We start from the raw sequence: 16,102 nt of genomic DNA on the forward strand, positions 1-16,102 counted from the left end.
AATGAATGTAGACCAGACTGTTATCAGTTGGCAACCAAACAGAAGGTAATGTTATCGGAAGATAAATAAAGCACCAATCGAGTATATTGGAATAATCAAGGCTATATACTATCCAGAATTTAATAAGCATATTTAATATTTAGTATGCATACTAAATTGATGACAACAAATTATGGAGATTTAATATTGATGATACTCTTGAAACGTTGAATCTTTGCAGGAATTTTAACAGCTTACATTACATTTTCAGTTGCAAAGAGCTGTGAGGAAATGTACGAATGTAACTATGCATTTAATAGTCCGGTCTATCATAATTTCGGCTCGGGGGTTTATAAATCCAACGTGTATTGCTCCAAGCCAGGTGACGGGGTTATTAGAAGCTATATTGACGTCACGGGGTCATCCGAGACTCCAAACAAAATCTACCCTGCTACAAATTGTATAGTTGGAAATGCTGACCCAGGTGAAGTCCCTGAACATGGAAGAACATCGACACAAAAACTACACGTAGAATTCAAATCTGACGTAAGTTGCATATTTTCTCGTTCGGTCTTGGATCTAAACGTGCGCTTCCAACAAGGATGATATCGCAAACAATCATGGTTTTCTCTGTTTATGTGAGTTTATATTTATAGTCCAAAAATCAAGACCGATTGTTAATCATCGCGATTAATGATTACTAGAAGTAACGTTGATACTTTGACCACTTCTACCCACCATTCTCGGTATCCCCAGTGATCTCATACCGTCCCACTCCACTAACACATGGGTTCATTCATTGGGTGACACCTATTCAAGTTATCTGCCCTTGATGATTGTGCGATCTTTATCGAAGAAAGTCTTATTTTCAGAGATGGGTTTTAACGTCCACTCGACACAAACTAGGTCATTTCGGGACTAACACATGGTTCAATTTTATTTCAATAATTCTCTTTCGCGTATGTGTGAGAAAAACGGAGGATCCGGATAAAAAAAACTCACGAGGTTGGACAGATTGTCACGTACAACCGGGAATCGAAACCACGCCAGTTGACTCAATGACGGGCCTTATGATACAGCGCGCTTGTGCTAACCATTCGGCCATCCAACCCCCCGGTCATAAAAGAACCCTTAAAGATACACTGTTGGAGATTAGATAAAGAGCTGGCAGCTCTCTCTCTCTCTCTCTTCCTTTTATGACCATTGAATGTTTATATTTTTGCAGCACGTATAAGCCTATCCGTACACAATAAATTCGTACACGTCAAGTGACACACAGGGTGGTACGATGAGACCAGCTTCAGTTTGTTATGGCTGTGATTAGTCAGAACGTGGCTGCTATCCACTTAATGGTTTTGCATATATTGGTATTTAAAGTTCAGCCCAGAGGTTAGTTAATGTAGCCTTTCAATAACTAAAATCACTATTATAACATTAGTTTTAACGTTTTCAATAGCTAATGTTGTAAGTATCCAACGCTTCACCAATTGGACCGTTGTTCATATTCGAATATTAAACATACATTATCCAAGAGCTTAATCTGCACATTGCAAGTCTTTATTTAGACTTCAGATGTTATAGACATTATTAATTCGACATTTATTGACACGACAAGCTCAAAATCAACTCTGTAGACCCACGGATGGCGGACCAAGCTAACGTTTACCGTTAGTCGCAGATGTCACTACGGTGAAAGCTGGCGATGAAAGGCCTGCCAGGCGAGGCCACCATAGCCACTGAGCATGTTACTTGATAATCGAGAATATGTGGGTGGAGTTATCGTCTGTCAACCAAACGATAGTCAATTCTCATAGACGGTGCAGACACAATTGATACCTATTTCTAGTCCAAACTTCCAACAGTGACAATTCCGTTCAGAACAATGTAATTTGACTGACATTTTCAACATTGTCTTTCTTTATCATCTTTTTTTGAATTATTATAGCAAGAATGGCCAACTCTTTATAAAACTCTTAACTAATGTATCTTTAATGTTCGGTGTCTTGTCCCTTTGTAATGAATTGTTAAAATTATCATACATTTGTAATGTTCCTTTGTAATGAATTGTTAAAATTATCATACATTTGTATGACTCTTAAACATACACATGTACCAGCTAAAGTAGGCTTTTGATTATGCCAGTTTGATAATACCTACCTTTAAATCATTTTGAATTTATACCATGTTTCTTTGCCTGGCAACCGACCTTATAGAGTGGGTTTAACATGCAATATGTGTAGTGAGCTGGATCGCCATATCCTTTCTATGTATTTCAGCAAACTTGGACATTGACCTCACTTGGAAGATCCTTCATAGAACATATATTTCCAGACAATCCCTACCAAAAGGGTGTTAAGTGTCATGGTACCCCTGCAGGTTGTGCAATAGTAAAACCAAGTCCCAAGGTTATGGTACTATGCCCAGATGAAACAAGTACGTATGCGAAGTTGCTACTTTGCACTTGTGAACATGTGACTTTTTCTAATGTAAGACTTTATCACCAGCATATCTTGGCTGTCAATAGCATATGTTCATTGTTTGCTTGTTGAAGCAGAGATCGATTGAAGGCAACCGACTAACCGAAAGCACAACCGTATTTCTGGCCATGCAAGCAATTTGCAAACGATGCTTAATGTATTGGCACCGCTGCCCTTTCACTATATAGTTAAGGTGGGTCGCTATTTTGTAATATCACCTGCTATTTTCCCTTGCGTTCATTGCCCGAAGATGGTCACGGTGGCTAAGTGGGTAAGATGCTGGCTCGCTAGCCTGGATGTCGGGCGTTCGATCCCTGCTTTAGCCGAGAAAGTTCATTCAGCGTGTCATCACTGTCAGTGATGAAGGACGGGCAGCTGTCTAGTCGTTCGGATGGGACGAAAAACTGAGGTCCCGTGTACACATTGGCGTGCACGTAAATTCGATATAAGAGTAGGCCGTAGTGCCACTGTTCGGACAAAATTTCCCTCATAACACACTGTATGGCGTATGCCCATCTTCATTAGCCCAGTTCGAAGCAAAACAGTAGGACGTTAAACCATTTCATTTCATTTTCATTGCCCGAACAAAGCCAAATGCTTATCGATAAATGGATTGCTGTCGCATACGCAGTGATTGTTGTATGATTGCAAAGCTATGATCAATTCTTTGATATCGCCCAGAACACCTGTAATTCCAGGTGTCTTTGATTCTCAAATAAGTGCCGAAAAATGGGATAATGTGACTTGATGATCGGGATTCGTTTATTTTTGAAAAAGTGTAATTCTACGGTACGACTCTTCAGTTGTATCTTAAAACTCTTTTAACTTAATATTGAATGGACAAAGTTTGTCTGAATTTTTTATATCTAGAGGTGTCTGACTAAATTGTGTAGTCAAATGAAAAAAAAACGAAGATATTGATATCCGATCTGAGGCGCTAGCCAAAGTGAGTTTTTCAATAGACACCTTCTCGTATTATAGCACATTTCATTTCTGCGATTCGTTGTCTAATTTTTACAGCTGAATAAAAAAACACTACGCAAAAAAGAAACGAATCCCGATCGTCGAATCGCATTATCCCTATTTGTCGGCGTTCGTACTTTTTAGAGATCAAAGACACCGATAATACACTGAAAAAAAACTTGTGTTGGATCTCAACACAAGTACTTGTGTGAAAATTATTCTACACAAGTTATGTGTTGTTTTGCATTGCATTAACACAAACTTGTGTTCTTTTTAATGCATTAACACAAATCTTGTGTTTTTTCCATATAATTAACACAAGTAATGTGTACCGTCAACAAATATTTTTTTTTAAAATTTAAACTCCATACAAAGTCTTAATCCGGGGTCCACAATAAGAGAAAGGTATTTTTTACTCAGACAATATAGCCAGACAGACTTGAATGCTAATTGGTGTTAAGATGTCTGTAGTTAAAATAAAGTTGGGCCCAATAAACTGGTAGATCAAAGGCCTGTTGAGCGCTCATGCCCGGTGTGATTTTAACAATGGACTCCAAATGCGTTGACAAGAAAATAAGTAAAACTGTTATTGAATGTGATTGGTTGATAAAATCAACGTACTATAGGCTACATTTTGTCTGCGATATCATCTCGGTGGAAGCGGACATTAAATGAAGTGATTTCACACAATAAATTTAACATTTAACAACGTGCTGAAATGATTTTGGAGCAGTGATATGTTTGACAAATGTAAGCTAATGGTCACATAGAATACAAGACCGCAGGTTTGTGAATATTTATATAAAAAAAATAATACCATGTATGTAATTTAGCATCGTTATTGTTTCTCTGTATAATGTTAGTATTTCGTTTCCTTAAAAAAACTCCAACAATTTAAACCGGAAGTTCATGTTTATAATATGGCGCGGTCAGGAAAAAAATTTCGGCATGTTTTCTGAAATCATGCTTAATTAACATTAGTTGTTCGGCGCTACGATGTTGTTCAAATACTTACATTACAGAATCACATTATGATTAAAGCAGAAACGGCTCGACTTGAACCAGCAGGTAAGAATCTGTTTTGAAATTATATCTTGGGAGGTTGGATTGGCGTTGGAGACCCGATTGGCGGCCATTTTGATTCTTGTTTCATGATTTTTTTATATTATAACGATTTTGCCAAGAGTACACATAAACGCGGGCACAGACTAGAAAAAAATCTTTTTACACTTTTGTGTAATTGTAATCTAATTTATGTTTAAAAAAACAACCTTAAATCTAATAAGCAGACGGAAGATATGGACGAACAACAAGAAGAAGTTATGGAGGTCCCAACAACTGAACCTATGGAAGTAGAAGAATCGTTTACAGCCGAAACCCGATACGATGTGCCAGTTCCGGTCATAGAGTCCTCCATCTCAGACGATGCCGACGTTAGTGTCTTCTGCGACGAAGACCCCGTAGTGGTGTATACGCAGGTAGAAGCTGGTTCCTCCCGTGGCAAGTCCAAGTTGTTTAACAACCAAGGGTTTAGTTATACAATTAAGGTAGGGTGATTTATTTTACCTAGTTAACTACCTTGTATAGAAATGTATTTCAGCTACAAAATGTAAAGATAATTAACTCTAGTTAACCCAGTTAACTCTATAATAATAAATGAATTTAATATATTTTAGACAGAGAAGAAAACTACGATTTGGAGGTGTTCCAAAAGAAGCGGACCAACACGATGTCCGGCAACAGTAATACAAGATGGTGATACATACCAACCAGGCTTAAAGAACCATCTTCACCCAGCAGAACCCGGTATACACACGGCTACCAAGATAAAAGTTACAGTAGGTTTAAAAATTATATATCAATTAAATTAAAAATTTATATATGTGTGTAAATAAATAAAATATAAATAAACCAATAATATATTTGTAGTTTAATATGTTTCATCTTATCATTACAGGCAAAGCATGAAGCCAAAGGAAATGTTTTTACCAAGTCATGTTCCTCAATAGCGGAGAGAGTTTTATCCAGTGTCGGTTCTGCAGAAGAACCCATTCATAGCAGACCACCCATGGCAGCACTTGTAAGGTCGCTACAAAGAACCCGACAGACTCTGCGACCAAAAGATCCCACTGACGTGTCGTCAAGCGTAAGTATTCATGCAATTAAATACCCATGTATATAAGAATTTATTAACATGTAATTAAATGTATTTTTTATTTATTTTTTGTTTTAGCTTGACGAAGATTTCATCGATCATAGTGCACCGGGATTTTATCAAAAAAGAGTAAAAGTTGGGGAAAGGCGCCATCACATTTTTTGTACTGATAGACAGATGCAACTACTCGCACGCGCAACAACTTAGTATATGGGTGCAACTTTTCGGGTGGTGAACAAGCCATGGTCTCAGCTGTTTTCCATCCACGCCTTCATTAAGACTGGAGAGACCACCCGACAGTTACCATTGGTGTTTTGTGTAATGTCTGGTAAAAGCCAAGACGACTATTATAAGGTAAATAGCACTTACTGATTGAATTACTATTAATAGTAAAAAAGGACTATTATTTGGGACCTTGAAATTGTCACAAATGGGTCGCACTAGCAGCGACATTTGTTTCAGGCATATTTGTTTCATCGGTGACACGTCCGGTGTCATGTGAATGCAACGACAACAGCCTGGTTGATTGATTTGTTGATTGGAGTTCAGATGTCTACATTAAAATCGACCACTTTCAGGTTGCCGTATTCACGGCCAGACAAGACTGACTTGAAATTTCTAGAAATTTTTCTGGGGGAGACAGGCCCCAACAAATCCCCCGACGGTGCGTTTCACGACTTTGGCGCAAGACGGTGACCTTGAAGAGACGTCGAAAACCATTTAATAGACATAGTAAAAGTCATATCTTACGAGATTATCGCTGGTCTTGTCAGAAAATGCTATTTTATATATGACCAGTTTGTGTTTGAAAAATTTAAAAAGAAATTATTTATTCTCCCACTATTAAAGCACACTAATTACGAAATATAGACATAGTAAAAGTCATATCTTACGAGATTATCGCTGGTCTTGTCAGAAAATGCTATTTTATATATGACCAGTTTGTGTTTGAAAAATTTAAAAAGAAATTATTTATTCTCCCACTATTAAAGCACACTAATTACGAAATATCGCTCTCAGAAACTTCATGGTTTCTTTTGCAATTTGTTTGGGGTAAGCAGGGCTGTCGGTAATTTTTCACAGATGATTAGCAGCACTGCTAATCAAAAAGTCCAATTTTGCCAAATTTGATTAGCAAATTTAAAAATTGATTAGCAGTTTTTCAGTTTCAAATCAACATAAAACACCTAAATAACAAGATTATTTTAATTTTAATTGATAGCAAATGATTAGATTTCATTCTTAAGATTTTTTTTAGAATGTTAGCACTTCTACAGCTAGCTGTGAACATTTCTGAATGAATGTAGACTTTTGTTAGGCCTTATGTCTGAAGCTAATTCTTGGCAGTGGCTTCTTATTTCTTCGTTAGAAAACAATTTCGTCTGCTTTTTATCGTGTGTTATTATTTTTGTTCAATCGGAAGCACGCGGTATTTTACGAATAATCTCGATTAACTAGACGCACGCGATATAAACAATAATAGTTTACGGGAATTCTTACTTTGATTTCTCACTTTACAATACGTTTACACGTATTTATTTTTTATATTTTATTTACAATACGTGGGGGATACACTGAATTTATTTTTTTTTCAAATTGAATACTGATATAATTACTCGAAATTGACATGTCTCGCAACGTGAGTGGTACTACTTGATTCCCTATTTCCGGTTTAATAGTCCCGATTCATAGAGTTATGTCCCTGTATTATATAGTATCATGAATTGAGTCTGGGTAGTTCGAGAAGAAAATGTCACACGGAGAATTCCGTTTTGTTTATAAAATTTATTTGATATTTTATACGCGTTGAAAGTGTTGAGAAATGTGGATAAATCTTTGTGTCAATATCCAAAATGACAGGTATATTATTGATTCGCAGTTACTGCGAATCAAAAACGTTAGATTTTAATTTTTGATTAGCAACGGACAAAATATGTATCGCAAATTGCGCTGCGATACTGGTTGTCGGCAGCCCTGGGGGTAAGACGTTATATAAATAATATCAATCTGTCTACCACACAAATTTAACAGATACAAATGCATGTTATTCCACAGGTAGACAGACAGGGCCTCCTTTGAAGGGACTCAGTAAAGGGAACGCGGTTGGTTTAGAGTTTGTCTGACCCCTTTGAATATTTGCGTCTCATCTCCAATGAAAACATTCATGTTGCTCTCATGCTGTTCTCAACCAGAATCAAACATATATCGTACCCGAGATTTGTTAGCATGTTCCACACAACCCAACATTTATCGGCACCGGGATTAAGGGTGTATATCTTTGTTTCTAACGCTTATTGGGAATACGCCACGGAAACTACAATAAAAACTTATTTACAAAAACATTCTAAAGAGTGAAAACTGACATATTTCAAGCTTTACTGTATTTAAAGAAATAATTTAAATCAGCCGGCTGAAACCCCGTCTCCGCTATTTGTTCAGTCATTCTTTAGGTATAGTGCCAGTTTCCACCGACAATGATATTGCAAAAAAGTGTCCAATTTATAAAAGCATACATTCCTACAAAATGTTTCTTTAGTCAAGTGAAACAATAAATTCATAACTATGCGAGGGTGTGGTGAGTAAATTCGTGGTAAACAAGTCTGAAAAGGCTAACATTGATGTTGACAAATACGTAAGACGATATGAACATCAACTAAAAAGATATGTAATGTGATTCAGCTGCAAGGTGATATATGCATATATGCAGCATAGATAATTAAAACTTCTATTCAAGTTAAACCAACTGTATCTATTTATTCAAGTCTTACGTCGAGCTGAATACATTTTATGATTTATTGTCATCTATTCGTGGTTAACAGTGTGTAACTAAAAACTAAAATTGGATCTTATTATTGCCAATGATATAATGTACATGTAATAGCAAGTGTATATATATTTTTTGTTCAGTCTGTACACAGTAACATATCTGAGAACCATATTATTATCATTTCTGCCCAAGGCTCCCTGTGCCTTATAGTTAGCAGTGATACAAGGCAATTACCAATTTTCCATGTTCTTGGCCTGAAGAAATAAAATAATAAAAGTCAAGTTTTTGTTATTATGCAAGTGGAAAAATACAATTATTCATAGTATGATTTGAATAAATACAACTGATTTGAAGTTGGAATTATTATTTGTCTAAGATGACTGGGCATTTACAAATTGAAATAGCTACTCTTCATCAAGAAAATACATGAATATTTTTTTCCCAATTCACCTGGATTTTATTGTAGGTCTTTGTACGTGAAATAGCTTTATTTAACGTCCGCTACCACCGAAGTGATATTGCAGAAAATTAACAAATTCGGATTCCCTTTTAAAGGAAATTTACTTCACTATCGCTGGATTGTATTATATAGGTCATGTCAGTTTTTTCTAAAAATGACGCCCAGAACACAAAACAAACATTGCAATTCAAGGCGGACTGGTGTCGAGGCTGTATCCTAAGAATGATTTTTTGAATATTTAATCACACAGAAACACAAGTATGCAAATGCAGTTATGATATAATATTAAATTAGCTTACCTCAAATACCTCGAAATATACTGTTTGGTCAGTTTGTCCGCCCGCCATATTTCTATTAGTCACACATCCTTCGGCCAATTAAAATGGACGTATATTTTGTTTTAACCGAAACGAAAAATTTGCGTTATAAATAGTAAACGAGCTTGATTGACCGACCACTGCTAATGTTTTTTCGTGAAACGGTATAACTGCAATCAACACACGGCCGCCATTCTCGATGATTGACAACTCACGTTTTTCCTCATCCACCATTTGCCATTGTTGCCATTTCTTATATTTTCCACAAAAAAACTTTGCCTTGTACGCACTAATTTATCAATTGGTATTGCCATCTACGACAAGCATGTCAACGTGCAGCTCACGGATTATCGTTAACAATTTCTAGGGGCTTGTAAAAAAAGATTGCATGTCGTGTAAATATTTATTTTGTTTTTTGTGTAGGTCATTTTCAAATAAATTCAGCAGCATATTATTTGTTTTAAATAAATATAAAACTTTTATGAGAAACGATGATTATCAAAGAACCGTAAGTGCAACTAATGTTTTATCGTTTGGTTGAGCCTTTTACTAACCACGTGTTTCATGTTAATAGATATTTTCTTTCGTGTTTTGAATTGGCCTATTTCTAATAAATTATCCCGAGTCCCAAACGTCGTATACCCGAGTCCCAAATGTCGTGGTCATATTTTTTTGAGTCCCAAATGACGCGAGTCCCAAATGAGATGTAATCCGTTGTTCAACCTCTGTGAGTCTGTGTAATATTTAATATTAGGCCCCATTTTTGCCTGATTCAGTCACAGTTAATAAATAATGGAACTAGAATCAGCCTGTGGAAGTTTCTCCATAGTTTTATTATTTTTTCCAGTCAATGATGATATGTGACTCTTTCCACCTTCCAGCAATAATTATTGAGAATTTACCAAGGACTCCATTGGCATTGAATCGAAGAAAAACAGGTAAAAATTTCAATTAATTTTTATATTTTCTATTTTTTTTTTTACCAATGTCCTACAATGATTAGTGTATGTGAACATACAATCCAAAATAAAGTATTTATATGGCACTTACATGCAACAGAGAGAGAGAGAGAGAAATGACATAAACAAGGCCTTACATGTACTTGTATTTGAAGAATCAAGTAGTCCATGCTGTGCCTATATGCATACCGGTAATCAACTACGACGAGGATTAGCCTACTTCCGTTTCCACCCTTTCCCTGCACACTGTCTCATTCTACATGTATTAAAAATTGGTATGTTACTGTAATATTAATTATGCACGAACCTACATGTAGAGTTGTTGCAAGATGGGTCCTTATATCTACTTAGCCTACAGACGCTAGGTCGTTTCGGGAAAAAGGACAGGTAAGGTTAAATTTAATATGAATAATTCGCTTGCGGGTATGGGTATTTAGCAAAAGGAGGAAACAAAAGGACCCAGAGATTAGAGAAGGTATGCTTCAATTTAATATGAATAATTCGCTTGGCGTAGGGGTACATGTATTTAGAAAACGGAGGAAACCGAATGACCCAGCGACTCTACTCCTTGAAATTGAAACCATGCCATTAACACAATGACAGACCCTGTGATTTCATGCGCATGCATTACCTACTAGACCATTCCCCCCAGCCCCACCCCATATCGAATAAAAGTATGACTTATTTCAAATATGATATTTACATATAAAGAAAGTAGAGAGACTTCAATCTTACTAGAAAAATACTAGATTACCTGAAATGAAATGGGGTTTAAAGACAACGTCCTACTGGTCAGCTCCGACTGGTCTAATGCATTGTGCTAAGTGAAAATGTTTGTCTGGGCAGCAACACTATGGCCTACTCTCATACCGAATTCAAACTGCTAAGAGAACTTTTATGTGTACGCCAATGTGTACATTGGATCTCAGGGGAAACCACTCTGCAAAATCAAGCTGAGCTTTCTCGGTCAACCCCAAGAGATAACCTGTGGCCTCCATGCTAGTGTGCCAGCACCTAATTTACTCAGTCACCATGGCCGTCTTCTAATTACTGCGACAGTTAAACCATGTGACAAACAAGGATTATTAAGATAGACTTTTACGGCTTAGGTAGTTCCTTGGGATTAAAACTTTTGATACATATAGATACATTAGTTTCAATTTCATATCACACAGTTTGTATATATGGTAAGGTAGCTTTAATCGTAAATTACATATCATGTATTTATTTTTTCAGTTTCAATATTGGATGTATATGCAAATCACCCAGAAAAAGATCATGTAATAACAAAAGAAATTATAAAAGAAAAAAATGGAAGAAGAAATGGCTGGAAAAAATGATGATAGAGCAGCTTTTTCTTGGTGGGTAACTATTCAATTCTAATAGAAAAGATTGTTATGCTATTTTGAAATCTAAAATTCAGTTTAGTATAGTAAAACTGTACACGTCATGTATGAGCAGAGACAGAATCTTAGTTATATGTAGATATCACTGTCTCATCTGTGGCAAAGCAAACCAACACATGAAACAAAACAAATGTAATTAAATTAACATTTTTTTTAATTAATCAAAACTGTCTAGTCAATTTAAGCCAACTAATACATTGCCATTTTTTTTTTCAGTTACCCACCTCGGAAGATCAAGTTGGAAAGGGCTATTGATATTGTGTGAGACGTTTTCTCACAGATCTTGCTTATCAGACAAAGACTATGTAAGTACCATGCATATTTGCTTTTTAAATCAGGAACTGGTTCTATACACTTGGTGGGGGGGGGGGGGGTGGATGGACGTTAAACCCCATTTCTCTCTCTCTCTCCTAAATATTGAGATTTTTGTTTACTTTTAAACTGCATATATTCAGAAAAATCAGGAGCTTTTTATGGCTCCCGTACAATTTTATAAACATGAAGGACTGTACCTTTTGAATATTAAGCCATCAAATTATTTTATAATTTTGAAAATGAAATGAAATGGGGTTTAACATCCTACTGTTTTGATCTTAAATTGGGCTAATGAAGACGGGCATACGCCATACAGTGTGCTATGAAGGGAATTTTGCCCGGGCAGTGGCGCTACAGCCTACTCTTATATCGAATTCCAATTGCCAAGGAATCTTTTACGTGCACGCCAATGTGTACACGGGACCTCGGTTTTTCGTCCCATCCGAACGACTAGACAGCTGTCCTTGTCAGGTCCTCCGCCCTGTATCACTGACAAGGGGAAAACACGCAAAATGTAAGTAACATATATATTTGTATTTTTAATCAGGAAGTACTTCTATACACTTGCTTGGTAATCTAGTTATTCTTCTTGGGGCAATGCCTAGGACTCTGCTGTTTCAAGTACTTGGCATGCTTGATTTTTGCCAATCACATCCATTGATTTCCTTCAAGTTGCGATAGGCCCTACATGTATGTGTATTTTTTACAGTAAATAGCAGTAAAATAATGATGGACAGTATTTTAATTTCAAATAGATTTCAATAGATTTTAAAGGGTAATATCCAATTTGTTGTCAATGGAAATAAAATAAGAATGGGTCCAAAAATAATTAGACATTGCCAAGTAAATAGGTGCTGCCATGATGTAGTAGGGAATCTGGATTTGCAGACAATACATGTATGAAAGGGTGAATAGTGGACCTATTATGAGACTTCAGTCCCAAATCTCAAGACTTTTTTCTGACTTCTAACTCATTTGATTTGAGCATAATAATCTGCCTGGGTCTGTAACTGGACAAGACACAATAAGCGTTACGCAAAGTTGAAACCAAATAGAGACTGGGTCTCGATGTGGCAAAATAAATTGTTTATTTAAAAGTTGTGAACCATAGAAAGTATTTTTATTGCCTACTTTTTATTTTTTAGGCTGGAACACCATTGAAAGAGTATTTGCTGTATGATAACAACAAGAAAACCCAAGCATCAATTTATTTTATACTTCTGGGAAAGAATGCATTTGACCCAATTTTTAAACATTTATTTGTTGTTATTAATGTTAAATTTTCTTCCAAAACACAATTAGATTTTAATTATCTTCAGAAATGTATGTATAATATAGCAAGTAAAGTGACATATAAATCACTTAGAATTTGGTCAGAAATCATAAAGTATTTAATAGGCATTACTAGAAACCAAATGTAGATCAAATACACCCAGAATTACAAAAAACCTTGACCTACATAAAAGTGACTTTCCCTTGCTTATGAAATGAAATACGGTTTAGTATCCTACTTTTCTGTGTTCTTAGAGTGATTCTGCCCTACACCCTACTCTTATATCAAATATTTCAACTGTCAAGGGTTCTTTAACGGGAACCCGGGGGGGAGGGGGCAATGATTAACACGCACACATTTGATCAGGAAGTCTGTCATTGAGTCAAATAATTCAATTGTCAAGGGTTCTTCTAAGTGAACGCAGTGGGGATGGTTTCGATTCCGGGAATGGGGGAGGGGGTGGTGGATGGCCGAATGGTAAGCACGTGCGTGCGGTATCATACGGCCTGTCATTGAGTCAACTGGCGTGGTTTCGAATCCCCGGTTGTACGTGACAAGGAGTAGGGTCACCTGTCCAATCTTGTGGGTTTTCTCCGGGACCTCCGGTTTTCTCCCACTGCTAAAGACCCCTATGCGCAACGAATTATTGAAATAAAATTAAACCATATGTTAATCCCGAAATGACCTAGTTTGTGTCAAGTGGACGTTAAACCCCATTTCTCTCTCTCTCTCTCTCTTTCGATTCCGGGCTTGTACCCAATTATCCCTTGCCATATCCAACACTACTGACAAGTGGGAACTATGCCGGAAAATCCAGTTGAAATTTCTCGGCCAACACCTTATACTCACTGAACCACTGTGGCTTATGACTTGTGATTGTATATAAATTTTTTGTACATATGATATTTTTTTATTTCAATCCTGTAATCTTGATGCTTTGCTTCTTTTATTTACAAAATATTCATTTTGTTTGGGGTTTTTTTAATGAGGAAAAGGTTTTACATCATTTTATTACTCCTGCAAAATAGTGCATTTTTCATTTGTTAGTTTTCTGTGTATATTAGTTATTTCTATATGTCTCACAAATCACTTGTAGTGTGATTTTGTAGCACTTTTCAGTTTTTGAAATTGTTTCAATTTAGTGCATAATTAATCTTAGTGCTTGGTTTGGATGTTATTAAATTTAGATATTATTTGAATTATATATTTTGGAGTATGGGGTAGGGATACTGTGTACATATCTTTATATTCTCAGTTCTTGTTTTGGGGTAAAGAACAATTTATATAGCTATTTTATATTTTGTGATAGGTAAAGTGTGTGGGGTTAAGAACAATTTAAATAGCTATGTTATATTTTGTGATGGGTAAAGTGGGGTGTGTGTGTGGGGGGGGGGGGGGTCATTATATATAACACAATATAATTAGTATTAGAATTCTCTGTTTTTCTGTTAACATTTCAAATATCTATTTAGTTTTGATGTATTAATTTACTTTTTCCTATGATTTTATGAATAAATAATAATCTTACAAAAACAAAAAAAAATTTTGTTTCCTTCTTTTATCAAACTTTACAGGTCTAACAGAGCAAAGAGATGGGTCCTGCATAAAAAGGTTGCTATACTGTATATAAATTGGGGAAAAACACAACACAAGTTTTTGTGGATGGTTATACACCAGTTTGTATGAAACCACACAAGTTTCAGAAATTTCAACACAAGTTTCAGAAATTTTATCACAAGTTTCAGAAATTTTAACACAAGTTTCAGAAATTTTAACACAAGTTTCAAAAATTTCAACACAAGTTTCAAAAATTTCAACACAAGTATTGTGTAGATTTTCACACAAGTTTGTGTTGTTTGATAAATTTTAACACAAGTTGTGTGTTGTTTCAAATTTAACACAAGTTTTGTGTTGTTTCAACACAAGTTTGTGTTGTTAAATACAACAAGTTTGTGTTGTTTCAACACAAGTTTTTTTACAGTGTAGTTATAATCTTTTTTTTTCTCACTTTCTAATTTTCGGCGGGTATATTTGAATGTTTTGTATAGAATCAAAGAAAGGATTGTGAATTTACATTTTTGTCAGGTTTTAGAGAATATTGATAATCTTTAGGAGAAAGATTAACAGATTTAAGATGTTGATTACGTTTACTATGGATTTGGCGATTTTTTATTTTTCTGAGAATAATATCACTTTAGGCAAACAGGTAGAGCATTTGAATTGTAGAATACATCTTAATTTCTTTTATCTGTTAACAATATTTTATTTTCAAATTTCAGATAGTCCCGGATATCTAGGAACACAACCATCATGTAAACCATAATAGAGAAATAGCAATAACCGAATAATTCAGACCGTCGTTTCTATTTCGTTTCGTTTTTATCAGTCCACATCGTCGTCATATCTGTATGTCCATCCGCCATCCATTCGTCCAAAATTCTTGTGAACGCTTTAAAGTTCGGGATTTTTTTTTGGGAGAATTGCCTCAGCCACCGAGAAAATATATAAATGTCTCACATGTCATACTATCAAAGGTTGTGATAGCAATACTGGACAACATTTTTAAGGAATTGTTTTAAATCTCAGTTCAAGACAGAGCCCAGGCGATTTCAAAAATTTCCAGATAGTTAATTTTGATATTTCGAAAAGGGTTCGCAGAGTTGTCTTTCCAAGCATATTTCAACATTAAAATTTGTGAAGCTATATTGGACATAGTTTTCATTGTGATGTCGTTTAGTTCCGACTGAAGAGGTACACTGGCGGGTCATTGGGGCATAAGCCCTTTCTACGTTTATAGTAACATAATTCTGTTTTATGACCATGAATTGCTTATTAACATCGATTACCGCCAGGTTATGAGTAATTCGTTTAACCATTTTTGTATATTTATGCTCAAATCGTTTAACCATTTTTGTATATTAATCATATTTGTATATTTATGCTCTAATTCGCTTAATCATTTTTGTATATTTATGCTCTAATTCGTTTAACCATTTTTGAATATTTATGCTGTAACTCGTTTCGCCATTTT

At 35.6% G+C, this 16,102-nt stretch overlaps 2 long non-coding RNA genes across 3 annotated transcripts; both read left to right on the forward strand.

The window, feature by feature from the left end:
- The first annotated feature begins 4,075 nt into the window (after positions 1-4,075).
- LOC126830096 (uncharacterized) lies at positions 4,076-4,960 on the forward strand. Its single transcript, XR_007683710.2, has 3 exons — positions 4,076-4,204; positions 4,442-4,487; positions 4,709-4,960. It is a non-coding gene; the product is annotated as an uncharacterized LOC126830096 (long non-coding RNA).
- A 159-nt stretch (positions 4,961-5,119) lies between these two features.
- On the forward strand, positions 5,120-14,473 carry LOC126830086 (uncharacterized). Of its 2 annotated transcripts, XR_007683702.2 has the most exons (7): positions 5,120-5,257; positions 5,377-5,565; positions 5,653-5,928; positions 9,966-10,056; positions 11,314-11,438; positions 11,700-11,788; positions 12,944-14,473. It is a non-coding gene; the product is annotated as an uncharacterized LOC126830086 (long non-coding RNA). The 2 variants fall into 2 exon arrangements; XR_007683701.2 differs by lacking the exon at positions 5,653-5,928.
- Positions 14,474-16,102: the final 1,629 nt, after the last annotated feature.

Source organism: Patella vulgata, chromosome 1 (assembly GCF_932274485.2).
Source record: "Patella vulgata chromosome 1, xgPatVulg1.2, whole genome shotgun sequence".
In the NCBI taxonomy this organism is placed as follows: Eukaryota; Metazoa; Mollusca; class Gastropoda; family Patellidae; genus Patella; species Patella vulgata.